Raw genomic sequence first — 27,433 nt, forward strand, 5'->3', positions numbered from 1 at the left:
CACAACACTCTAAATTTCTCTACCAAGAAATGTACTGCTGCAACCACAGTAGGCATGTGACCTACATCCCAGGACACCATAGGAAACTGTATAACTGTCTATATTAGACTGCCAGCTTCTCACCCAAGATGTAGAGGTTCTTACTGCCCTTCATCTCACCTCCTTAGTTGAATCAATTCCATTTTTTAGGGCCTGCCTCTTGGAACTCCCCATTCATGGTACTAATTTCTGTACTAGTTAAGACTCTTTCAGTTGGAATAAACAAAAATCTGACTCAACTAGCATAAACAATAAAAAGAATTTATTGGCTCACATCACTTTAAAGTTCAGAGAAAGAGGTGGCTTTGAACAAAGCTTGATCCAAGAGTTCCTACAATGTCACAAAGGACTCAGTTTCCCCCCTCTCCCACTCAGCCTTTCCTGGTGGCTTCATCATCATGTTTCATACAGTGGCCTTCCAGCAGCTCCAAGTTCTCCCATTACAGTCACAGAATGGCTAAGGCAATTCCAGACTCACATCCTCATACTAGTAACTGCTTTCCCAGTCCTGAGACTCATATTCTCTCATTCATGTGAAATGAGTCAAGTGCCCATCTCTGAACCAGCCACTGTGGCCAATGTGCTGATTAACTTAGGGATAGTTGGGGATAACAGTCCATCCCACCCAAATCCCATGGCTGAGAATGGGTGAAATCCTCTAAGGGGAAACCATGTACCGAAGCAGGAGGTAGGGAATGGCTGCTGGGTAGGCAACCAACAAGGAGTTCATAGCCAAATGGAAAGGGAGACAGACACCTACACGGTGTTACCAAAATGAGGTTAGGACTGTAACAGAAATGGGATGACATTAACCAGGGGAATAAAAGAAGGTGCTCCTAAGTCTGCCTGGAGAAATTTAGAAAGGCTTCTTGAAGGAGTAGAAGATTTCCAGGTAGATAAGGAGGCAAAGAATGAGGGAGGGCATTCCAGGCAGAGAGGAAAGCATGCATGAAGGCATGGAGGCTGAGAAAGTCTGGCGTCTTCAGGGCATTCCGAGACCTGCTGGAAAACAAAGGAGGAGGGAGCGGCTGGGATAGAGGGGAGCGCCAGCAGATGGAGCTGGACAGGTAGGCAAGCGTCAAGCCACAAAAGGCCCCCTAGCCACACTGTGGATTTAAGAAGTTATCAGGCAGGTGACAGGGAACTTCTAAAGAGAATTTGAACAGAAGAATGACATGAGACTTTTGTATCAGAACAAGGATTCCGGCCACAGAGGGGAGGATGTCTTGCAGGGGTGCAAGATCCCAGACCTGGTCCTACCCATCTCCGCATCTCAGTGAATGGCATTATCCTTCTCCCTCTGTGGTGTCATTAGTGCTTCTCACCTAACAGGCCCAATCCCCCGCCAGTCACAGGGTGAGACTGCATTTTCCTGCCCCCTTGAAGTAAGGTGAGGCCATGAGACTCGATTGGCTAAAGAACACTGAGTGCTATCGTAAGGGATCTGCCACATCCCCTTTCCCCACCTCAAGTGATTATGGAAGCAGGTACCGAGACGCAGCCTCTGTGACAATGGTTCTTGATGACAAGAAACTCTCCTAACAATCTGTGATAGATACATAGCAATAATGAGAAGTAAACCTTTGTTGTATTAAGCCATCGAGATGCGGAGCTTGTCTGTTGCTGCAGCGTAACATAACCCATCCTAACTGATGCACTGCGCCTTTGCCAAGCCAGAAACCTAGGCCTCATCAAGGGATCCTCCCTCGCTCTCACTCCCCACCTCCACATACTTTGGAGTCTACCTCTAAACCTCTCTCCAATTCATCCATTTCTCTCCATCCCAACTGTCACTGCCTTGGTCCACACATCATCCTCTCCTGCCTGGTCAGCTGCAGTCTCCTCCCACTGCTCTCCTCTCCTCTAATCTTGTGCGAGCCACTAATTTTTTTTCCCTACTTAAGCCAAAGTGATCTTACTAAAACTCAGATCCAGCCCCTTCACTCTCCTACTTTAACTCCTTCAGGCTTCCCATTTCCTTTAGAAAAAAGTCAATACTTGTTAATAAGGCTCTCAGGATCCCATATGATCTGGCCCCTCTTTGTCTCCAATCTCTCTTTTCTCTTCCTCCTTCAGACTTCAAAGAAGCTGACCTGGGACCGGCCCCGTGGCTTGGAGGTTAAGTGCGCGTGCTCCGCTACCCGCGGCCCAGGTTCGGATCCCGGGCGCGCACCAACGCACCGCTTCTCCGGCCATGCTGAGGCCGCGTCCCACATACAGCAACTAGAAGGATGTGCAGCTGTGACATACAACTATCTACTGGGGCTTTGGGGGGAAAAAATAAATAAAATAAAATCTTTAAAAAAAAAAAAAAAAGAAGCTGACCTTTCTTCAGCATCTTAAATTCGCCATGCTCTTCCTGAGCTCTCATACATGCTTTTCCCTCTGTCTGAAACTCATCCCACCTCTGCCTTGATAGTTCCTACTCAGTCCTCCGATTTCAGCTGAGATGGCACTTCTTCCTGAAAGCTTTCCCTGAGCCCCTAGTTCAGGGTTAGATACCCCTCTATGTACTTCCTTGTGCTTACAGCACCTTGAACTTCTCAGATTATATCACTTGTTTGGTATCACTGGCACTCCATAAAAGATAGGGAGGTCAGCCTCATGGTCCTCAAGAAATGACCACCTGAACTAAGGGGTGGCTGCGGAGACAAACGAGGGTGAGGGTGATGAGGGAAGCAGGTAGAACGACTCCCATGTTTCAGGCCTGGGTAATAGAGGGATACTAGTGTGACAATAAGGAGTTTAGATTCCATCATGTAGGTGACGGAGCTGCGGCTGACAACTTTAGGTGCCCACATTACACGTCCTCGGCCCACCTCAGATCCGGCTGCACCTGCAGCAGAGGGTCCCCCACCCACTGACCACATCCCTTCTCAGTAGCTGCCATATCGCTGGCTTTCTGCCTCGGGGGAAGCCTGGGGAGCTCCCTCAGCCAGCATACGGGACAGCCCCAAAATACAGGGAGGTTAATGTCCCCAGCACAACCTTCCAGAAATGGGAGATGAGAGGGGGGAATAGATGTCCCAGCCTCCCGTTCTTCTGAGGGACAATTTGAGATACTTTCTACCCAGTTCCTCAGGGGCCCCAGCCAGATGAGCCCCAGCCGCCCACCATGTTACCAGCTCAGGAACACACTCTGTGGCTTTTCCTCCTCCCCCACCTCACTCCCCTCTCCCCTCCACTGCTGTTTCCCAGGACCACCTCCCACCTAAACTCCCTGAGCCCACAGCCCACATCCAGGTCTCAGCCATGCTCTCATCCCATACAGGAGCCCCTGAAGACATTTTGACAGAGGAAACAAGAGGAGAAGCAGATCGAAGGGAAGCTGTCAGTACATTAACCACATGTTTACTGTGAGGGGTCCTCAGGGATGTGACCTCTGCTCAACCTACAGAACCTTTTTGCCTTTTTTTTTTTTTTTTGGTGAGGAAGATGGTCCCTGAGCTAACATCCGTGCCCACCTTCCTCTACTTTGTATATGGGATGCCGCCACAGCATGGCTTCATGAGCAGTGCATAGGTCCACACCCGGGATCTGGACCTGAACCCCCAGCCGACACAATGGCGCACGCAAACTTAACTGCTACGCCACTGGGCCAGCTCCCTTTTTTGCCTTCACTTGTCACTGTTGACCTCTCTCTTTGACGTGCTTCATGGACACACTACTTCCGTGGTATTCCTCCTGCGTTCCTGGCTACGACTTTTGGTTTCCCTGGTAAAATGAAGCTGATGGTGTCAAAGCTGGGTGGTGGGCACATGGGCGGTTGTGGTCGTAGTTTATGCCTTTGTGTGTTCTACCCTTTCCAAAATACTTTTTAAGAATAACTTTTAAGTGAAGTTTCTCATGTCATCTCTTCTCCGTCTACCCCAGTTGTTCTCAAATGTGTGCAAAAGCGTATTCAGGCATCCCCTTGCCCTCCTGCCCTGGCCCCAGCTATTTTTCTGACCTTATCTCGCACCACGCAACCTTGTGCTGATGTTGCTCCAGCCACACTAGCCTTCCTCCTCGTCCTCAAACACACTGATAAGTTCTCTATGACCTTTGCACTTGCACAGCCACAAATGATAGATGCCACTACGTGATCCCTGCTCAAATGCCACCGCCTCCCAGCAGTCACTCTAAAATAGTGCGCACACACACACACACACACACACACACACACGCTCTATCATACTGACCTGTTTTATTGTCTGCATAACACTTATCACTATCTAAAATCATCTGGTTTACTTACGTGTTGACTTGGATTTTGTCCACTAGCTCCGTATTATCTAGCACTCTAGTAGGTGAGTTCCTGTTTACCGCTTTATCCCAACTCCTGGCATATTCAACTGCTCAATAAATATTTGTTGGATGGATGACTGGATGCATGCCTACAGAACTCATGAGAGAGAGCTGAGGGTGTAGACTTGGGAGCCGTTATCCGACAGTAACAGTTGAAACCATGTCATGAATTGGGTTGCCCAGTGAGAGCAGGGAGGAGAAGTGAGGAAGACAAGAATAGAACCCAGGAGATACACACAGAGTGGGAAAAGGAAAAGGAAAAGGAGCCTGGGAAGGAAACCATGAAGACATGGCCAGAGAGGCCTCGAAGAAGCACTGGAGGGAGACCTGCCCTAGAAACCAGGAGAGAAGAGAGTTCAGGGGCAGGAAGTGGGGACAGACACAGCAGGGAAGGGATTGGACTGAAACGTGCCCACTGGATTCTGGTCACTAGGAAGTCACCGGTGAACATCCAGTTCCAGAAAAATGAGGGGCAACTGGCAACCAATGAAAGACACTGGATAAATGCCTCGGCCTCCTGCCATTTTGAGGAACAATTCTGACGTCCTTCAGAGGGTCCCCAGCAGGACAGAGCCCCAGCGGAACAAGCTCAGAAGTACAGCCTTTATTCGCCTGTCTTCCTTTCCTGCTTCATTCTCCCTTCTCCCTTCTTTCTACTCCCTCTCCCCTGCTCCCTGGGATCCCCTCCCACATAAACCATTAGCATTTGAATCCTCTCTCAGGCTGCTTTCAGGGAAATCTAAACTAGAACAGACTAGTTGCATTTCTCATCTCTCTCTCTGTCTTTCAGGGAGGAAACGAGACTTTCCCTTACATCTCATTCTCCAGAGCCGGTCCGTGTGCCCATGTCTACACTAATCATAACCACAGGGAAGGGGATTATTATGATTGGCTTAGAAGTCATGGTCCATTCCCTGGGGCTGGACATACCATCCATTGAGAACACGAGGCCAGATCCCGGCTCCCTCTCCAAACCATCAGGATTCCCATGACTAATGAGTGTGGGGGCACCTCACAAGGATGACACCTCTTAACCCCTGCACATTCCCCCCCCTGCACCAACCACAGCTATGGACTACTGGGCATTCAGTGCATACCGCTGCTCTACAGGGCACTGTGCTGAGAGCTGGGGGCCACAATGCAAAGACCATAAAATAGAGTTCCTGACCTGAAGGGCTGTATCATCTAGACACATTATATACACAAGACTATGATGCAAACATACAGAGAACAGCACAATTGGTTCTAAATCAGAGAAGGAAGAATGATCAGTCAGGATGGACCACTTTATGCTGAAGAAACAAACAACCCCTCAGGCTTAGCTATCCCACACTACACAGCCCGCACAGGCGACAGGAGGTTCTACTGCATAGTTTCATGCTTGTGCCAGAAGCCAGCCTGACCAAGCAGCCAATTCTGGATATTGCTGAGCAAGAGGGAGAGAGAGCTTGCAAGGGTTTTGAATTAGCAATTGAATTCTTGGCCCAGAACTGAAATGTATGACTTCCAGTTACAACCCATTGGCTAAAACTAGTCATGTGGCCCTATCCAAACTCAGAGAGCCAGGAAGTGAGATCCTACCATATGCCAGGAGGCAGAGAGACAGAGGTATTTGGTGAACAGTGTAAAGACTTCCAGAAAGCATGAAGGAAGAATGACATTTGAACTGAGCTTTGAAAAATAGTTTAATCTTCAATAGACGAAGTTAGGGGTGAGGGAAGAGGACCTGCCAAATAGAGGGCTCTCTAAGAGAAGTCGCAGGGGCCTGAAGCCTGGCCAGTGTGACCAATGCCAGGCTTCACCAGGGGGCGAGGATCGGGCTGGGATTGGAACCAGACAGGAAGGCTGAGTTTAGACTGTGAGGGGCTTTGAATATCATAATAAAGATTTTATATTCTAATAGACTATTGACAAAGGGAGCTACCAAAAGATTTTTAAGCAGGTAACTAACATGATCTGATTTGTATTGTAGGAAGATAACTTTGGCAGTAGAATGGGAGACTGGAAGGGAGTGAGACCAAAGGCTGGGAAGCTATAGGAGGCTGTTGTAAGAGTCCAGGCAAGCGACAAGGAGGAACTGAGACAAGGGAGGGGCTGGGAGGACGCCTTGAAAGAGACAGATGGGAGAGACACTTCTCATCTAGAAAGGATCACTGCTGCTTTTTTCTTTTTTTTTTAATGAAAATATTCAAACATACACAAGAGAAGAGAAAATAGTTTAACGATCCCACATATCCCATCACCCAGTCTCAACTGCTATCCACACGTAGCCATTTTTGCTTCATCTTCACCCCCCACCCCTTCAATCCACTACATTATTTTAAAGTAAATCCCAATTACCATATCATTTAATCTGTAATTTCTTTGTTATATGTCCTAAAAGACAGACTTTTTAAAACGTAACTACAATACCATTATCACAAAAATTAACAATAAAAAAATTAACAGTAATTAATGTTATTAAATATCTGGGCCAATAGCAAAATTTCCCTGATGGTCTCATTTCTTCCCAGTTGGTTTGTTTGAATCAGGATCCAAACTAAGTCCACACATTCCATTTGGTTCCCCCTCTTTCTCTCTCTCGTCATTTACTAGTTGAGGATTCTGGGTCATTTGTCCTAGAGAATTTCCCAAATTCTGGATTTTGCGGCTGGAATCCCCCTGTCGCCATTTGACATGCCTGTCCCTCCTGCATTTCCTATGAGCTGGTGGCTGGATCTAAACCTTCCCTCCTCTGAACAGAAGCAGAGAGAGGAGAAGGGAAGGGAAGGGGGCCATTATTTACACAGCACCTACTATATATATGCCAGGCACTGTGCAGGGTCTTTGTAAAAATTATCTCATTTAATCCTGCCCACAACCCTTTGAGGTGAGAACTCATTATCACTGTTTTGACAGATAAGGAAATCGGGACTCAGGGAGGTTAAGCAACCTGCCCAAGCTCAAAAAGCCCAAAAATGAAGGGGTTGGAATGCGGTTCTATCTGACTCCAAAGCCCCTTCTCTTCCCACTGCCCCTGGGTGGGGAAGGGGCTTGACGTGAGTGGCAGTGCCAGGAAGAAAGCCTGGCTATCCTGACTCCTGGGACAACTTCGGTATTAATAATAGATATTGTGACTTCCTATGTGCCAGGTACCTTACATACGTCACAAGGACCTCAATGATAGATGCATCATTATCCCCATTTTACTGGTGGGGAAACTGAGGTCCAGAAAGGGTAAGCGGCTTGCCCTGGGTACTGCAGTTGGAGAGCAGCAGAGCCAGGATTCACCCCCAGGTTTGTCTGACGGCAGATCCCATTCTTTGCACCACTGCCCTATGTGGCCTTCTCCTAGTGGACGGCTCCAACCTTCCTGGTGGCCGTGGTGGGATGGAGCTGGGTGCAGAGACAGGAATTGGCAGACTGGCTTTCCTAGCTGGAGTACTGGAGAGCAAGCTCTTACTGTTGGCCCAGAGTGGATCTACTCCTTTCTGCCATATTCCCCAACCAAGGAACGGCATATACATATACTCGGCATATACATATACTCGGCTCATGGCAGTGAGGCGGTGAGGGAGGGCCAGCCCACGCCCTGCCCCATGAATCTCCGCGGCAGACTCCCTTCTAGAGCTTTCTCAGGAGGCCCCACTCCCTGCTGCAGCGGGGCAATAATCCAGGAGGAGCCCCTCAAAGAGGAGACGGGGGCAACGCTCCCCGAGCTAGGAAGCCCTGTGAGCAGGCAGCTCTCCCTGCCCAGAGCTGCCATGGACAATCGGACAATCGGAGAGAAAAACCGGGACATGCTCCCCCACCGGGATATTTTGTATGCTTTGCACTTGCTGCTGCGTTTCCTTCATCTAAAAGCTCTAAAATTTCAAATAAAAAGGTACAATGAAAGCAGCAGCAGGATAAATAGCCACAGTGATCTGAGCTGAAACCCTGGAAGCTTTATTCACATCTTTAGAAAAATTCTGAAGGCTCCTAGTAGCAGCTGCAGTACAAAGGCTCACACTTTAATTCTAAGGCTGCCAGAAATAGGTCTGTCAGGCCTGAAATATCACTGCATTTCATTACTCTTAAATGTGCATTACCATCTCTGCCTCGTCACCAGCTGGGGGCTTCTCCAGACCAGCTCCAGGGAGAACCAGGAAGCTGGGACTCGTGGGGAAGGGGAGAGGATGAGTTGAGGCTAGAACACGAGGACGGGAAGGAAGACCTAGAGCGCTTAAAGCCTCAAAAGGACCAGATGAGACGGAGAGGCCCACACAGTGGAAGATCCTGTTATTAACACGTCCCCAACAGGCAGGCACTCGGGATAGTCTGAGTCACCAACTCGGGCGGTGAAGCCAGGAGGAGGCAGGGAAGAAGCAGGAGTGGTGGGGTGGCGGTGAGGACAGGTGTTGAGCAAAGACTGAGGCCTAAAGAAGCTGTGGGTAAAGGGCACTGAGGCCTTCATGCCTGGCGGCAGGTAGGAACCAATGGAAGGCAAATTAGGCCATCAAGGCTGGGGAGTGTGAAATCATAGGCATGGGCAGCCAATGAGAACTCTTGGAGGGAGAGGGCTGCTGGAGATTTGGAAGTTTGGAGCCTGGAGCAATCTGCATGCTTGTAATAAAACTGACATTCAGGGCAGCTCTGAATAATTCAGCAGCCACTGTGATCTCCTTACAGTGCGTGTCCCTGGGGTACAAAGGGAGAGGGGCTGGCTCGGCCCAGGCGGGCTGCCGTCGCCTGGCTCTCTGAAAGGGCGTGACAGATGGGCCAGCGCTGGCCACCACGCAGTCACGCTTCACACGGTGATTGGTTTTCAAAGGACAGGGTTTGTGAATGGAGCCAGCTTGTTGCTTACCGCCTTCAAATGGACGCTGTGGGGTCGCATGGCCAGCCAGGGCCCCCTTGTGAATGGGGCATCACCAGTGGGTGGTGAACAAGCCAGAAGTGACTCCCCGTCCCCTCCCCCTGTCACTGCTGAGGCTGAGGCGGTGGGAAGGGGGAGCAGTGCCCCTGACCCTTCTCCCTGCTGACAGGTTTAACCCTCCACTGGTCCTCTTCTGGGCTAGCCCTGCATGAGTTAGAATCCAGTTAGAATCTAGTTGGTACATCCAGCTGCATGTACCAAAAAAAACGTTAGAACAAGAGAGTTTATTTTCCTCTCATGTAAAGAAGTCTAAAGATAATAAGAACAGACCTAGTTTGTCAGTTCCACCACCATCAGAGACCTAGGCCCCTTGCATCTTGTGGCTCTGCCATCCTTACTCTTTATGTGCCACTCCTGGCCCAATATGGCTGCTCACGCTCCAAAATTATGTCCACATTCCGGCCATCAGGAAAAATGAAGATGGGAAGAAGGGGCCCAGGGCACATGCCAGCCATTTTTTGCAATTTCCCAGAAGCTGCCACACAAAAGCTTACACTTAATAGACCACAACTTAGTTAGACGGTTACACCAAGCTGCAAGAAAGGCTGGAAATGTGCTGTTTGTATATAGGGCCACTTGTTTGCTGGCAGACAGTTCTCCACGGTTCTATTCCATTTCTACACATCTTGCAAGTGAAGCACTGACTGTCCTTTGTTCCAGACGATCATTTCCAGGATGTAGTGAACATCTATGGAAGGTACACAGTGCCTTCCTCCAGAGCAAAGGGCGAATCTTATAAAAGATTCGGGTTCTCCAAGTTCGGGTCCCTCTCCTGAAGTGCAACCCACTGTGTGTGCAGGCACCTCCTGGCCCTCTTTGTGAAGCCCTGTGGGAACTGAGGCGGATACTCTTCTGCTGCTATTGCTGTAATTAATGAACTGCCCTTCGTCTCTGACCCAAGAGTCTCAGCTGCTGCCAGCAGCTATGACACGGGCTAATTTGTCAGCTTGTAAAGAGGACAAAATCTCAGACCTTCACAGTTCTTGACAGTGTTCAGCTAAGAATCAGGGTTTCTGCAGGGGTAGCAACTAGAAATCTACCACAGGCCCCTTCCTAGCTACTCAACTGTCCACCTAGGTGTTTTCAGGTACCTCTGCCCCTCCTACAACCAAATGGAGCAGCCTTCAAGTGAAACTCCAGCCACTTCCAGAATCCCAGGAATGAAATGCCCAAAGACAGGTGGCTAATGCACCTGCTCATCTCCTCGGCTCTGAGTGTTCTCTCAGGGCCCGTGGTCTTCGTTGTCCCCATCTAGTCAGCTCTCAGATTGGAGGAGGGTGCTGAATCCTGCTCTGGGCTCCACATCTGGAGCGACCTTCTCCTCCATTCCGTGAACCAAACTGCACCTCCTTCTCCATGCCCCACCCCATCTCCTCTAGATTCCCGCCTCCCCACTCCCTGACCCCACTCTCCACCCTCCCACCAATGTCTCCCAGGTCAGATACCCCGCAGCTAGAACCCTGTGGGCCTGCCTTACAATTGCCTCCCTGCCCCAGGACAGTCCTCCCGTGGGCAGTGAAGCTGGGGCTCAGCCGGCCTGCTATGCAACACCCCATCCCATCCCCCACTCAAGACGCTCATATGTGTGTGGAGGGGACAACTCCAGCTCATTCTCCCACCCCCCCGCAGTCTCTCCTGTCTTCATCCTGCAAGCCAGAACTCCAAAGTCACGCTTAACTCCTCTCACCTCCCAACCTCCCTCACCACCCAGTCACCAAGCCTGCCTCCTAAGTGTCTCTGGTGTCTGTCCCTCTGCCCCAACCCCACCACCCTGGTTCACACCCCACTGCTTCTCGCCCAGGTGCTCAGAGCAGCCGCCCACCAGGTGCCCCCAACCGCCAGTCCGGGCTCCCAAGAGCTTCCCGAGTGACCATTCTAAGAAGGAGACTGGCTCGTAGCCCTCTCCACTCACTGAACAAAGTTCAGACTCCTCACCATGGCACCTAAGAGCTGACTGCTCTACCTTTCCAGCTCGTCTCCCTCCCATCCTCTCCCAGACACCCTCATGCTCTAGCCACACTGGGCTATTCTGCAGTGCCGAAAATGCCCTGCTCTCAGACATCCCTGCACTTTCACACCTGCTATCAATTCTGCTGGGACTGCCCTTCTTCTCTCCTCTCCCTGCCCCCTTCCTGGGCACCTACTACTTCCTATCCATCTCTCAAGATCCATCTCAAGCATGACTTCATCCGAGAAGCTGTCCTCTGCTCCTCCACAGTCCTGGCAGCTGGGCTCTGCCCCTCTGTGCAGCCACACAACTGTTTACACACGTTATCTCCACTAGGCCACGTCCCCCAATGTACACAATTATTTGTTAGCATTACTTGTCTCTTCCTCCAGACAGTGAGATCCTGGAGAGCAGGAATCAGACTTGTTCGTCTTTGTGACCCAGCCATGCTCAATAAATCCTGGCGGACTGAATAAATGGATTGTTCCTCACTTCACTCATCTCCAAGTCCAAGGCCAGCTCAACAGTGAGCTGTGACCAAGTAACAGAGCCCAACACAGAAGTTGCTCCCCTGAGGGTTTCAGGCTGGAAGATGATTCTAGGACGGAAAAAAAGGAACAGGGAGAGGTGACTGGGGGTTTGCCCCTCACGAAGATCAAGGAATGGGAGCCAAGTGATGAGGGACACAGAGAAGAGTCAGGTCCCAAAGGAAATGCAGACCTGGGTCAGATCACCCGGGAGCATGTCCATCCTCTTTCAGGTGTGTGCATGGTGGGGGGAAGGGAGCAGGGAGGGGAGACCCAGTGTAGGCCACGATGAGGTCTGGATTTGCAACAGCTGCTCCCAGAGCCAGCTGGCAGACCCAGAAGGAATCCCTTAATAGCACTCTCAGGAACCCCAGAGCTCAAGGTGTTTCCTAGGCCCCCATGACAGCGAGCTCAGTCCAGTGCCTGAGACTGCCTCCTGCCTCATTGCTAAGGAGAGCGACTCCCCAATGAGATCTGGATCACATATTAAAAGGCTTCAAGCCCTTAATGTAAATGTGATATCCTGGATTGGATCTTGGAACAGAAAAAAGACACGAGTGGAAAAACGTGAAATCAAAATCAAGTCTGTAGTTTGGCTAATAGTACTGCACCAACGTTAATTTCTTCATTTTGACAAAATTACCCTGGTTAGGGAAGATGTTAACTTTGGGGGAAGCTGGGTGAAGGGTATAAGGGAAATTTCTATGCTATCTCTGCAACTTTTCTGTAAGTTTAAAATTATTCCAAATATATTAAAATAAAACAAAACCAAAAATAAAAAAGACTTTAAAACATAAGCTCAAGATTTAAGAGGCAGTAAGAGAGAGAAAGCATAAGTTTAAACAGAAGGTAAAGGAGCAAGAAGAGAGGATATGTGTTGAATTCTAAGGATCTGAAGACCGTTGCCATCCCCATTGAGTCACTCAACAAACATGGACTCAGCATCTACTCTGAGGCAAGCGTTGTTTCAGAGCCGGGGGTACAGCAGTGCTGGAAATAACCAAATTCCTGTCTTCCTGGGGCTTATATGTCAGTGGGTCTGGAGCTTACTCTGCTTATCTAGCCCACTCCACCCTACAGGCTCCGCACTCAGCTCCCAGGACGGAAACGTGGGGTGGGTTCCTCTCCCTGCCACACCAGGGTCCAGGAAGGGCTCTGCTGGACCTGAGAGGGTCAGAGGCCTGAGGTGGTTCCAGAGAGGGCGCTGAGTCGGGCGAATTCTTTTCAGTTTCTGCCTGTGCCTGGGCTTTCTTGTTTGTACAAGAAACCAAGTACTAGGAAGAAACCAGCTCTGTCTCAGAGACATGCTTAAGTTCAGTAGGCATGAGCGTGTATTTAAAGGCTGAAAGCGCTCGTATTCATATGATTGCTGTAAATATTTAGATTCAGACCAAGAACTGGGTTAGGACCTCTCTTCTGTAGTTACTACAAACCCTCTTCTTGCCGTCGTCAAAGAATCCTCAGAATTGGAGTAAAACATCGAAGCAAACTTTGCGCGCGCACCCTGTGCAGGGCGCCGGACTGGGCGGGCAGCCTGGCCCCGCTTGATGGCCGAGGCCAGGGGCGGGCCCACGTCCCCATCGCGGCCTTAGGCAATCCCGGGGCAGCCAGACTGTACCCGCCGCGCCCCGCCCGCTCCAGCCTGGGCTCCCGGGGGAGGGACTGGCGGGGGCGCCGCCGGAGGCACCGGAGACCCGGCCGCACCCCCGAGGAGGCCCACGCTGGCGACCCGGCCGCGCCCCGCGAGGGGCCCAGAGCGAGCGGCCCGCCTGGCCCCGGCCCAGCCGCCCTCGCCCTCGGAGGGAAAGTTGTTGCTCAACCCTGAGGAATGCGGAGCCACAGCGGCGGCGGAGGAAGCGGCGGGCGGTGACGGCGACGGCCGGCGGGGACCGCGCTGGGGCGGCGCGCAAACTTCGCCCCAAAGTCAACAGCGGGCCCCACGCGGGACGCGGCGCCGCCCCAGGCCGGCCACAGCCTGGAGGTGACACCGCGCGCCCGGGGCCGCAGCGCGGGGCCGGGACGGCCAAACCCATGCCCCCGCCCCCGGGCCACTTGGGAAGAGTGGCGACAGGCCCAAGGATGGAGGCAGGAACCTCCCACTGCAAACTCCAGGAAGGCGGGGGTTTGTGTCTTCTATGTTCATGATTAATCTCCCGCGCCTGCAGGGTGCCCTGAACACAGTGGGAGCTCAATAAACACTTTTGAAAGAGTGCTGTAACCCCTCCGGGCCTCAGTTTCCTCCTAGGTACCAAGAACGGTTCGATCTCCGAGGCCCCTAGCAACTCTGCAATTCTAGGATGCCGAGATTAAATCCCGTGCGCACTGCTGTGGTTTTGCTTTTAGTTTTTCAGGGACATTTTTAGTGCTACCCTTTATAATGTGCCAGGAGTGAATTTGACACCAGATGGCTTTATTTTTTTTTTTTTTTTAATAAGAAAGAAGACAAAGAGAGGGAGAAAAATATTTTCCAACTGGCAGTGCTGACAGTATTTTGGAAGAGAATCCAGGGAGGCAAAGAGGAGCTGTTTCAGCCTGATTCTTCCCTCAGCACACCCTGCCACTCTGGCCTCAGCCATAAATGGGGTAGGTCGTATGGGAGCTTTTTATAGACGAGGCAAGGGAACCTCATCACGGGGAAACTCCACCCCGCTTAGTACTTGCTTTGTCCTCTTCGGCTGTCACAGGGGACTGGCCCCTGAGCCACAGGGTTATGGATTCCAGCTATAGGCAGGGCTCTGGCTAAGGGCTGACTCTGGTGTTAATTAGCAGAACAGAGAGACACTTGGCAAATCAAATACTTGCGCCGCCTGCCTGGGTAACGTTAAGGAAAAATAGCAAAATGGCAGTGTCTCTTCTGGAATTCCTCTTCTCTTGGATCCCAACTCCCTCACCTCACACAGGGCGGAGGGGAACTGGTCCTCACTCAGAATGGCCTCGAGCTCAATTCTTAATGCTGTGGCAAGAAGAAGGGAAATTCCTAGAATGAGCCAATTTGGCAGCGTGTACGGTGGTGTCAAACGGGGATGCTGCAGTCTTGCTGCTTGGGTTCAAACCTCGGCTGGACGAGTTACTAGTTGTTTGACTATAATACGTGACTTTATCTCTGTGCCGTGGTTTCCTCCGCTGTAAAATGGGATAATTAAAGTCCCCACCTTGTAGGATTGTTGTGTGAATTTAATGAGATAATACAAGAAAAATGCCAGTGGTCTGCCTCTTCAACAGACCAACAAGGTAAGCAGTCAGCGTTTTTCTTGTTTGTTCATCTACAGATCCCCAAAACTAGGACCTCTTGCCGGGCAGGCCCCTGAAGAGCCCCACTGTGGCACCGTCACCTTGGGGCAAAGGAGTCTCAGGCCAACTGACTGCTCCCTCCCTCCTCCTTCTTCACATCCCCAGGAGACTGAAGGAAGGTGGCACAGGATGAGCAGAAATCATGTGTCAGGCTCCAACTTGATGAATCAGCCCCAAAGGGATCTAGGGGTCTCAGTAAGAAAAAGAACCACCCTTAACCCTGGGGGAAGAAGAGAGTAGTGGGCAAGGAAAAGGAGGACTGTTGGTGCCAGGATGGGAGGTTGTGACCAATGCAGTAGACGGTGAGGGGCTTGTGATGGCCACCTGTGGGATATAATCCTATTGGGTGTCCTTGACTTTCTGCTGGTAAATTATTTTCTAACTGTTTCAGATGCAGTATTCTTTTTTTTTCTTTTCTGGGTGAGGAAGATTGTCCCTGAGCTAACATCTGTGCCAATCTTCCTCTATTTTATACATGGGATGCCGCCACAGCACAGCTTGATGAGCGGTGTATAGGTCCACATTCAGGATCCGAACCCGCGGACCCGGGGCCAAAGCAGAGGGTGTGCAAAGTTAACCACTACGCTACTGAGCTGGCCCCCACATGCAGTATTCCTGAACCCTTGACCAGCAAGCCATCTTGAGGCCAGGTCTCATCTTCCTATTGTGGTAACTACCCGGACAAACACCCAGCAGAAACTACACGAAAAGTAAACATTTTGGAAGTGCTTATTGATTGGTTGGGCTGTTTGTTATGGACTGAATGTTTGTGTTCCCCTGAAATTCATACGCTGAATTCTAAACCTCAATGTGATGGTATTACAAGGTGGGACCTTTGGAAGGTGATTAGGTTGTGAGGGTGAAGTCCTCATGTATGGGATTAGTGCCCTTATGAAAGAGATGCCAGAGAGCTCTCTTGCCCCTTCTGCCATGTGAGGATACAGCTGGAAGACAGCCATCTATGAACCAGGAAAACGACCTCACCAGATACTTCGAATCTGCCAGCACCTTGATCTTGGACTTCCCAGCTTCCATAACTGTGAAAAATAAATTTCTGTTGTTTGTAAGCCACCTGGTCTATGCTAGTCTGTTATCGCAGCCCAAACTGAATAAGACTTGTTAAAACAGGGGAGCAGGTCAGAACTGCAGACAGGATGGGCAAGAGGAGACAGGAGGCAGCTGGGCACCGAGAGACCAGAGGGTCATCTGCTGGTCCCAAGTGTCTTCCCTTCAACCTACAGGATCTCCCTCCAAATACTCCATTCAAACTTTTCCAGCCTCTAGAAAGTCAGTGTTACCTAGGTCCCAGCCTGTCCTGCCACGGGGGAGGTGATGTCCATGCCAGGCCTGGGAAAATACGTCTCCAGCTACTCTGTCAGTCTTGGCCCACATGAGCCTCCAAGGCAAGCTTTGCTGCCATCTCTTTCCCTTTTTGGAATGGGCATTGGACGCCCAGCCAGAACAGAGCCAACTGCTGCCCTGAGACATCTTCTGGAATCTCCACATGGTTCTTCACATGGCTGGCTCGTTCCCACTCTTTAGGTCTCCTCTTCAAAGGAGACTTTCTTGACCACCTCCATCAAAATTAACCACGCCCCTAAAATTACCATCCATCATCTTATCCTGTTTTTGTTATTTACATGCTCAGTGTCTCTCCACCCGACCCAGACTGAAGGTTCCACGAGAGCAGGGATCCTGTCTTCTCCTCATCACTGTATCCCAGCCCCTTTCACAGTGCACATATACAGGAAGTGTCTGCTTAACGAGTGGTGGTCCCCTTCTCCCTGAGTTATTCCCCTTCTTGCTAACATTTTCAGTCAATTCTTATCTATTAGGTAATTCTTGTGTCTCCAAAATGCCTTCTTTGAAAACTTATTAATCCTCCCCTTTAGCCATCAGCTTATTTTCCCCTCCTTCACCCCACCAACCACCAGAGAAAGATACCTGGTATTTATGTGTCAGGACCTTTTGGTCGAAAGCAACAGAAGACCAACTAAAAGCTTAAACAATGAGCAAGTACATCATTTTTCAGAGGCAGAGAGGATTAACTCCACCTCCAATAAGGTCAAGGCTCCAGTCAGCTTCTCTGTGATTCTGTGGAGACCCCTGGCCTAGGGAGCTCCTCCTTATGTCTCATTGGCCAAGGTCACATAACGTGCCTATGCGTAAACCAATCATTGGCAAGGAGGCAGGAAGCACCCTGATTGGTTGCTTAGACTCCACATTCACCTCCCGCGGCTGAGAGGGCTCTCCTTCCCTGGGTACAGGGCAGGTAAATTTGGAAACAATATCAAGGCTTACCAGCACAGCAAAAATGTATGGAGTGGCTGTTGAATTCATGAGCTGCCCAATAACCTTCCAATAAATTGTTTTTCTGCTTAAGTTAGCCAGAGTTGGTTTCTGTGGCCTGTAACCACATAATTCTGGCTGATGCAGCTCTGGGGCTGCTCTCTGAGGAGTGGCAGGAGCAGCGTGCACAGCCAGGGGGAATGACGTCAGCACACATCCATGAGATAGAACAGAATGGCCACACACAAGCAGACGTGAAACAGCCCTAAGACCCCAGGAGAAGTCTGTGGGTTTTGGAGAGCTGAGTTGTTAGGGTGTACAGCCAGAGGCTGTATATTTCAGGTGCCTTTACATGGCCTCAACCCCCAGGCCATGTAACCTGGGAAAGTGGGCAACATGGATGCTCATATTGAAGTGAAGTGAAGTGACCACCCTCCCTTTCTAAAACTCCATGCTTCCTTGGTGTCTAAGAGGCCATCCTTCTAGATGACTGGCCTCGCCTATGCACTGCCTTTCCTTCAGAAGACTTGAACAATTACACAGCCATGTTCTTCCCCCTCATCACTCATCCTCCTCAGGGAAGTGCTGCTTCGTGGTTCTGCACTTGAGTAGCTCTCCCACTTCTAGACCCAAGACTCCATCCGCACTCTGATCTGCCCCACCCCCAAATCTGAGACTCAGATTTTCTTTCTCTGACCTCAAACTCCTTTCCTTCCTCCTTTCGGCTCCCCACTCTCACTAAGTCTGCTTTGAAGAACTTGGTCCAGTCCCTAGAACATAATCAACATCTGACTAGTGGTTGTCAATATTGTCTTATCCTCTCCTGCCTCATGGAGAATGGTCCGCCCCAAAGCCAGCCACTTCCTGCCCCGCCTCTAGTTCTGGAACGCCCCCCACCCCTCTCACACTCTCTCTCTGAGCTGGGTGTTACTCCCCACTGCTCACTACCTCCATCCCTGTTTCCTGCTGTGCTCACCACCAATTCTCACTGTCTCACCTCAGCTCGGCCTCACTGAGGCCCAGTCGTCCTTGTCCTCTCTGGGGGCTCCCAATCAAAGCCCCTCAGCAGCTCTTCTAAGCAAACGAAGCTCCTGTCCTCCCCCTGCTCACCCTCCTCCTACTGATAACCAACTCCCCCTTGTCAGCAGGCGCAAGAGTGTCTGGCACAGACTTCACTTCTGTCCACCTCAAGAAGACATCTCAGACTTCTGGGCACAAAGCGGTGGAGTAAAGCCCTTCTGTCCCCTGTTTCTCTCAAAAATCACCTGTCAAACAACAAGGGGAATAAGAAACAGAAACCCAAACTCCATCTTCAACTAAACTAGGAGACCCTTAGAATCCCGGACTATACTCTATGAAAATAGAAAGTGGCCAAAGCAATCCTGAAAGAACAAAGCTGGAGGCATCACAATCCCTGACTTCAAAATATACTACAAAGCTATAGTAATCAAAACTGCATGGTACTGATACAAAAACAGACACACAGATCAACGGAATAGAATCGAAATCCCAGAAATAAAACCACACATCTACGGACAGCTAATCGCCGACAAAGGAGCCAAGAACATACAATGGAGAAAGGAAAGTCTCTTCAGTAAATGATGCTGGGAAAACTGGACAGCCACGTGCAAAAGAATGAAAGTAGACCATTACCTTACACCATCCACAAAAATTAACTCAAAGTGCATTAAAAACTTGAATGCAAGACCTGAAACCATACAACTCCTAGAAGGAAATATAGGTAGCACACTCTTTGACATCTGTCTTAGCATCATCTTTTCGCATACCATGTCTACTCAGGCAAGGGAAACAAAAGAAAAAATAAACAAATGGGACTCCATCAAACCAAAAAGCTTTGCAAGGCAAAGGAAACCATGAACAAAATGAAAAGACAAGTCACCAACTGGGAGAAAATATTTGCAAATCATATATCCATCAAGGGGTTAATTTCCAAAATATGTAAAGAACTCATACAACTCAACAACAAAAAACCCAAGAACTCGATCAAAAAATGGGCAGAGGATATGAACAGACGTTTTCCCAAAGAAGATATACAGATGGCCAACAGGCACATGAAAAGATGTTCGACATCACTAATTAATAGGGAAATGCAAATCAAAACTACAACGAGGTATCACCTTACACCTGTCAGAATGGCTATAATTACCAAGACAAAAAACAACAAATGTTGGAGAGGATGTGGAGAAAAGGGAACCCTCATCACTGCTGGTGGGAATGCAAACCGATATAGCCACTATGGAAAACAGTACAGAGATTTCTCAAAAAATTAAAAATAGAAATACCACATGATCCAGCTATCCCAGTATTGGGAATTTATCCAGAGAACTTGAAATCAACAATCTGAAGAGATTTATGCCCACGTATGTTCATTGCAGCATTATTCACAATAGCCAACATGTGGAAGCAACCTGAGTGCCCATCAGGGGATGAATGGATAAAGATGATGTGATTGATATATATACACACACACAATGGAATACTATGCAGCTATAAAAAAAAAAAAGACAAAATCGTCCCATTTGCAACAACATGGACAGACCTTGATGGTATTACGTTAAGTAAAATAAGCCAGACAGAGAAAGACAAACACTGCATTATTTCACTCATGTGTAGAAGATAAACAAACACATGGATAAAGAGAACAGATTAGTGGTTACCACAGGAGAAGGGGGTCAGGCAATGGGCAAAAGAGGTAAAGGGGCACATAAGTATGGTGACGGATAAAAATTAGACTATTGGTGTTGAGCAAAATGCAGTCTATACAGAAACTGATAAATAATAACGTACACCTGAAATTATACAATGTTATAAACCATTATGACCTCAGTAAAATAATTGAAAAAAAACTTACATTTAAAAAAAAAGAAAACAGAAAGAGGATGGGAGAGTGGAAATGACCCTGCAGACCCTAGGAAGGGCAGGCCAAAAGCATCCAGAGGCACAAGCAGCAAGCTGATTCTTCCCTCCAAACCCCAGAAAAGCTCCGGAATTGAAAGTAGCAAACAAACTAGAAGGCAGGGGTCTGACAACTGGGAGCCTGTTTGAAGATCTAGTTAAAGAGCAATTAGATGATCAGGAAACTCAGCCGTACCCAGCAAAATCGAGTGACTGATCGTCTCCCCTTCCCCACTCATGCAGGCAACAGGAAGATTGATTCTGCAGATATTGAAACAGAGAGATTCTGGACTTTGCAGAAGACAGGGGTGGAGAAGAAGGAGTGGGATCAAAACTGAGTGGAAGTCGGCATTCTGAATTGTGTTACTCGGCCTGCTTGCCACACACCTCTCCCCACCTCCCCCACTACACCAGGTCTAGGACTCCACGCAGGCAGGCTTATAACCTTCGAGCAGGAGACTAGACTAGAGGATCCTATTCTGGAAAAACCAAACTGTGCCACTGATACTGACAACTGGGGCTCCCCAATGAAAGAGGCCATCCAGCCACCGAACTGCCCTAGATGAGCCACACCCAGAGCTTCCAACTGGCTCTCTAGTGCCTCCTTCCCAAAAACGAGCAGACAGCCAAGGAACACCAGACATCAGAGGAAAGCCTCCGACACGATCCACATCAAAACAACAGAGGAAATAGAGACAATACAGGGAGAAGAACATTTCAAATCAATATTCTCAGAAAGATAAGATACTGCACGCATCCAGAGAGCAAAAACATGAAATCACTGTGAAAAGAGAAGAAAAGAAAAAACAGGGAACATGAAAACCCTCTTGAAAAATTTGTTTTAAAAAAGAAAAATAGATTGGGGTTTAACATTGAGGATATCTCCCAGAAAAATAGAAGAGATGGTCAGTAAGAGAGAAATAATAAGAAAATTAGAAGATCAATCCAAGAGGTCCAGTATTCCAAATAATAAGAGTTGCAGAAATTTCAAAGATAATAAATTCTCAGAACTAAAGGACAAAAATGGTTAGAACAGAGGTTCTTAAACTTTAGCATGCATCAGCATACCGGGAGGGCTTGTTAAAACAGATTCCTGGGCTATCTCCAGGGTTTCTGAATCAGTGGATGTGGGATGGGGCTCAGAATTTGCATTTCTAAAATTTTCCCACAGGTAAGGCTGATGGTGCTGGTCCCGGGGCCACACTTTGTAAACCACTATTAGATTAAAAAGATCTATCAAGTGCCTAGAAAAATGACCTCTGCTAGTATGTTATGACATTTCAGTATATCAGGGATAAAAGAAAATCCTAAAAGTGGGGGTGGTGGGGGCAGGGGGAGGTGAATTCAAAGTGTCAGGAATCAAAATAGCGCGAAACGTGTCAACTGCAAAATTAGAAGCTGGGAGACAGAGGAGCAATGTCTTCAAAATTCTGAAGGAAAATGATTTTCAACCTAAAATTCTATACCCAGCCAAAACTATTAATGAAGAGTAAGGGTGGAATAAAGCCATTTCAGGCACAAAAAAGTTTCTGAAATCTTACCACTCAGGCACTCTTTCTCAGGAAGCTACTGGAGGATGTGCTTCATGCAAACAAGTAAACAGAGAAAAGAGGAAGACGCTGGGTCCCGGAAAGAGGAAAAGGCAAAAGAATTCTTAACGACTGGCAATGGGAAGTCCAAGGGTGACATGTGTGCTACAGGCCTGGAGAGTAACACATCCAGAGGGAAGCGGAAGGATGGAGCGCCTCAGGACAAACGTCTCCAAGGAAAAACAAAACAGAACCGATAAGATTATAAGACAGGTTTGGCCATATGCAAAATTGTACTGAGAAGGCGTTTACAGAACTGTTGAAGGGTGTGGGAAAACGGAACCAGAGATTCAAAGAAAACCAAGCAAATAAAAAATGAGGCAATTAACTCCAGGAAAAACAAAAAAGTTGTATAAGAAAGGAAATGCAGACAGAGCATACAACAAAGTTATATTAGAAAAGGAAATGTAACCAGAATACTTGCCTCAAAAGTAAACAATATTTTCAAAGTCAATAATCACTGAACATGGATTTAACCATAAATTATGATAAAAACATAATGGGGCTGGGGGGAGGTGAAGAGGCAAGTAAGAGAACCAACATCTTCTCTACCGAAACAACAAGTCAACAAATTAAATAGGTGAATCCAGAATGGCAGCACCTATATTCTTTAGAAATAAGAAAGGAAATACCAGCGGAAACAGCTAAAAGAGTTGAAAGTGGTTGCCCCTGGGGAGTAGAATGAAGATTGGGAAAAAGGCCAGGGGGATTTCTGTTTTTGTTACAAGCCCTTTAGAACTATTTGATTTTTAAGCTATGTGTATGTATTATCTTGACAAAAATAAATATTAATTTTATAAAGCAACTATAAAAGGAAGTGTCACATCCTCCACCACACATGCCTGCAGGACCCTGTGTGGACTCAAAGGAGCAGGGGTCTCCCCACCCTCATCCCCTCCCCGGGGGCATTATTCATCAGCTCAGCCCTCTTCCTCTCCCAGACGCAATCTCACAGTAGGGCTATACACCAGCCCTACTGAATTGTCAGTTTCCAGAACAAGCCCCTGGGACTTTGCATGCACTGTGCCCTCACCTGGAAGGCTATTGCTTCCTACTCCACTCTCACCCCAACTGACTAATGAGAGTTTATACTTCAGGGCTCAGTTTAGATAACACTTCCTCCACAGCCATCCTCCTCCCCAACCTAATCTGGGCCAAATGTGCCTCTCCCTGCTTTCATACAGCTGTGTTTCCCCACTGTCACTTTCAGCACACGGAACCGTGAGTGTCCCTCGCTAGTCTGCCTCTCTCACTACACTGTCAGCTCTATGAGGGCAGGACCCCTGTCCTATTCACTCTAGCCCCAGGAAGGGCCTGGTGCATGGTAAGACAGTCAACGATCATGCAAATGGTTGAACACACCACTCATATTTAATAAGGGCTCAGTAAATACTGGAATGAGTGAATTAATGATGCCCCAAAAATGCAGACCTCCCCTTCCATCCAAAATACGCCTCCCTTCTGCCCTCTCCATTCTACAGTGCACTCTCTCTCTGTCCTACAAGGCCATACTTCTCAGGCAAGTTGGCTGCAGCCAGTGCCTCAACTTCCAATCTACTCACTCCTGCCTCAACCCCAGAAAGGAGCCAAGGCCCCTTCCTGCGACTGGGGTCGGCCCCACTACAGGGCTTTCTAACTCTCTGAGTTTCCACTAGAATGGAGTCACCAGCTTAGGGACTGTCTGTCTGCCCAGCCCGGAAGGAAATCAATCCCCTCTTAGTTTCCAAAGTACAGCTCTCAGAGGTGTGGGACCCAGGCTACGTAGAGGGGACACCATTAGCTCTTGACTTCGGTCTGCCTAACCGGGGCAGATCTCTACACCGAGCGACTGGCTCTCCCCAGTCTTCTCACCTCCTTGTTCATTTTGCAGGCCAAGAGCTGAGATTCGAGCCCTTCAAGCTGGCATGCCTTGGTGACTCCCGGCCAGTGTCTTCCAATGGGAAAGGTATGCGGCCCCTACGTGGGTGCAGGGAGGCCCGGAGTTAAGAAGCCTGAGTGCTCGGCAGGGACCAGGCACACAATAGGCGCTGGAGGGTAAGACCCGCCGTGCATCACTCCCGGAGCCCTGGAGGCCAAAACGAATCTGGCCTCCGCGAGGTCTCGGGAAAAGGGAACAGAATCTGCATGCCTGGAAAGCCTCTAGGTCGCCAGCCAGGGTCAGGGGCGTCCTGCCGCCCCACCCCCACCTCACCACGTGACCTCAAAGGGCCGCCCAGGGTTTGGAATGCGGCGACCTAAGCAGTGCCCCCAGAGGGGCTGGCGGAGCGGCAGAGGGAAGGAGGGAGGGCCGGAGGGAGAGGCCGCACCCAGGGCTGGGACGACTGGAGGGTGGGGGTGGGGCGCAGGAGGGGCCCCTTCTTTCCTTTCCCCACCAGGCCAGCGCGGGGAGCGAGGGAAGGAGGAGGTTTGGCTTCGTCCAGGGAACCTGTAAATACAGGCCGAGTAACTCGATCTGCTCCTGTCGCTTCCCTATTTAGGAGAAGGGCTGCCGGAGCCAGGAATTAGTGGCTGCTGGGGGCGCAGGTCACGTGGCCGCCCAGGACTCGGTGGGGGGAGGGGGAGGCTGAGCTCCCGAGGAACCACGATCGAGGGAGGCGGGAATCCCGGCCAGGCCTGTCGGCTCCCGCCCCAAGTAGTTCCATTTGCCCTTCTCTTACAGTCTCGCACACGACCACGGGGAGTGGGGGGTTGAGGGTCTGGCCTGCGGCGGGTATGTCCACCCACGCGCCCTTTCTGAAGGCCTGGGCGAGGTGTGTCTGTCGGTTCCACCAAGCCTCAGTCGGCTTTGGTCGTGTTTGGAAAGCCCAGGTTAGATACGACATGACTCCCGCGTCCGAGGCTCCAGTGCCTGTGGGGGCCGGTCAGGCTCCAGGCTCAGCTCCGGGTCTGGGACTCCCCGGTCCTGGCTGGTGGAGAAAGTGCCTAGGAGGCTGGCATCCTGCCTCCCAGCCTCCCTGATCAGTGGCCCAGGAGATAAGCAGCGCCCAGGGAAGAAGGTGCCCACTGGGACTGGCTTCCAGCAGAGCCTACTGTGTGCCAGGCTCCGTGAGGGGCAGTGGGGGTGTGAAGAAAAAATGGAGTACCCGCCCTCAAGGAGCTTAAACTGGAGGGGAGACAGTCAAGTTAACCAGAATGAAAACACAGGAGCACAGAGATGCATCCAAGTCAGACTGGGACCTGGGAGGATTTGAAGACGAGGTGGCACTTGAATTGTTTTTTAAGGGATGAAGAGTCACCACAGGGAGAAAGGGAAAGGGCATCCAGGCAGAGAGAACTGCCTGTGCAAAGGTATGGAGGCACAGGTGTCAAGAAATCACAGGTGCTGGGCTGGCCCTGTGGCTTAGCGGTTAAGTGCTTGCACTTCGATACCGGTGGCCTGGGTTCGGACCCCGGGCGCGCACCGATGCACTGCTTCTCCGGCCATGCTGAGGCCGCGTCCCACATACAGCAACTAGAAGGATGTGCAGCTATGACACACAACTACCTACTGGGGCTTTGGGGAGGAAAAAGGAGGATTGGCAATAGATGTTAGCTCAGAGCCGGTCTTCCTCAGCAAAAAGAGGACTGGCACGGATGTTAGCTCAGGGCTGATCTTCCTCACAAAAAAAAGAAAGAAAGAAATCACAGGTGCTTAGTTCCTCTGGACAGAAGCGTGGGTGAGTGTGGGGAAGGGGTAGGAGATGGGGCCAGTCAGCCCACAGGAACCGGAGCCGGGCATCTGAGCTCCTCCTGAAGGTCTTGGGGAACTGCTGAATCATTCCATATCGACAGGATGAGATTTGCATCTTCGAGGAGAGCTGGGGATGGATTTGCTTTGGGATCTAGAGAAGGAAAGAGGTTTTGGGAAGGAGCCTGTTGCCAGCCTCCCCTGAGATAGCAGCAGTGGGACTGGAAAGCATGAAAAGGCCGGAGAAAGACTTGTGAGGGGAAGAGCTACAGGTCTTCAGGGTGCCGTGGGGGTGGGTATGAGTGGGCAGGGTGAGTCTTGGGTGACCTCAGGTTTCTGGCTTGCGGAAATGGGCAGATGATGGATGCAGAAGGAACAGATTTGGAGGAAAGGCTGATGGAGATGACAGTAATATTTATTGTGCACTTCCAGTGTGTCAGGCACTACACACTTCACCTATCTCATTTAATCCTCACGATACCCTATAAAGTAGGTACTCCTGTTATCCCCATTTTAATAAGAAAACTAAATCAAGAGGTTAAGTAACTAAGTGGCAGGGCTGGGATAACGAGCACGCCTGCACCTTGCAGATCGCGGCATCCCAAATCTGAAGCCCAGCGAGGTTTCCCAGGCGTCCTAGAGCCGCTATTCCACTACCTCCCGCTCCTCCTCCCTGCCCAGCCCCCAGCATCTGGCACCCCCACAGCTGTTCAGTCACTGTCACTGCCTCCTTCAACCCACCGCGCCTCACCCCCAGGACCTTGCCCTGAGCAGCCAGGACAGGACACACAAGCCATGTGACAGGACAACACAGGGCTCCAGAACCCTGGTGCCGAGACCCCACCTTCCCAGTGACCATACAGAACGGAACTGAGATGTTGCAGGAACAATCAGAGAAACCAAGATAATGGATGTGTTCTGTTTGTCATAAAAATAAAAAATGTTTTTAAATGGAACAGTTCGGTGACATCAGAGGGTCATGAAAGTTCTTCTTGGCCCAACCCTGTGTTTATTTTCTGTGGGGAAAGGGGCAGGGTTCTGGAGCAAGTGTGCACCTCCCACGGAGGAAGCTCCTCCAGCTCTGTTTCCCTTCCCCAAACCTCGGCTCAGGCATAGCCATCCAATTCTAGTAGTCATGGGAGACAGACTACAGCCACTCCTTTGAGCCCCACCCTCACTCCCCCACTGCTTGCACTTGCCTCTCACTGACCTTCCACCTTCCGGGTGAAGTAAAGGGATGGAGCAGGTAGCTGACCAGAAAGAGTGCCTAAGCTTTCTCTTGGGAGAGTTGTTGGGCCTAGAGAGCCCTGGCTTCAGCTGTCACCCTTGAACCTAATTAATGGGCCTACCCAAAGTCACACAGCCAGCAACTGGCCCAGGGCCTGGAGGCAGGAGGTTATTTATGAGGCTGTTTTATGCAGAAGTTAGAATGTCCACTTGCCTCCCCTACCCCCTTAACTGCAGAAAAGAGGCCCACCATGACCCCAGAGAGCTTTCTGGGTGGAGACGTGTAATCTAGGGACAGAGCTGTGAGAAGCCCTTGGCATGTAGTCTGGGCCCTGCCTGTCTGTTCGGGGGTTCCAGTTCCAGTAAAGCTACCACTGCCTTTGTAGTCTCTGGAGGCACAGAGGTCCTCACCAGGCCTCTCGGAGACCCTCCATCACCCAACCTCTCTGCCCTGGGCTCTCTTTGTGCCCTTGTGCCTCTGGTCTTGGAAGAGTTTCTCTCTGTGTTCTTATACATAAACCTTTCTTGGACCTCAGAGCACGAGGTACTTGAGGGCCATCTCCTCTGCATCTTCCAGGGACAGCTAGAGCCCCACATACAGAAGGCATCCACAAGAGATAAAAGCAGTGTTGTTCCAACTATAGGTCACAACCCAGTGGTGGGTTGTGAAATCAATTTAAAGGGTCATGACCAGCACTTAAAAATATGAAATAGAATACAATAAATACAATAGAAATATCAGAGTGTGTGCACAGA

General features: G+C 49.9%; 1 long non-coding RNA gene across 1 annotated transcript in view; it reads right to left on the reverse strand.

Annotated features, from left to right (window-relative positions):
- Nucleotides 1-23,892, reverse strand: part of LOC131415863 (uncharacterized) — a 37,036-nt gene extending 13,144 nt beyond the window's left edge. Inside the window, exon 1 of the long non-coding RNA XR_009222523.1 lies at nt 23,635-23,892. This is a non-coding gene — a long non-coding RNA (uncharacterized LOC131415863). The remainder of the gene's footprint in view (nt 1-23,634) is intronic.
- Nucleotides 23,893-27,433: the final 3,541 nt, after the last annotated feature.

The sequence above is a fragment of the Diceros bicornis genome, chromosome 17 (genome assembly GCF_020826845.1).
Source record: "Diceros bicornis minor isolate mBicDic1 chromosome 17, mDicBic1.mat.cur, whole genome shotgun sequence".
NCBI classification, from domain to species: Eukaryota; Metazoa; Chordata; class Mammalia; order Perissodactyla; family Rhinocerotidae; genus Diceros; species Diceros bicornis.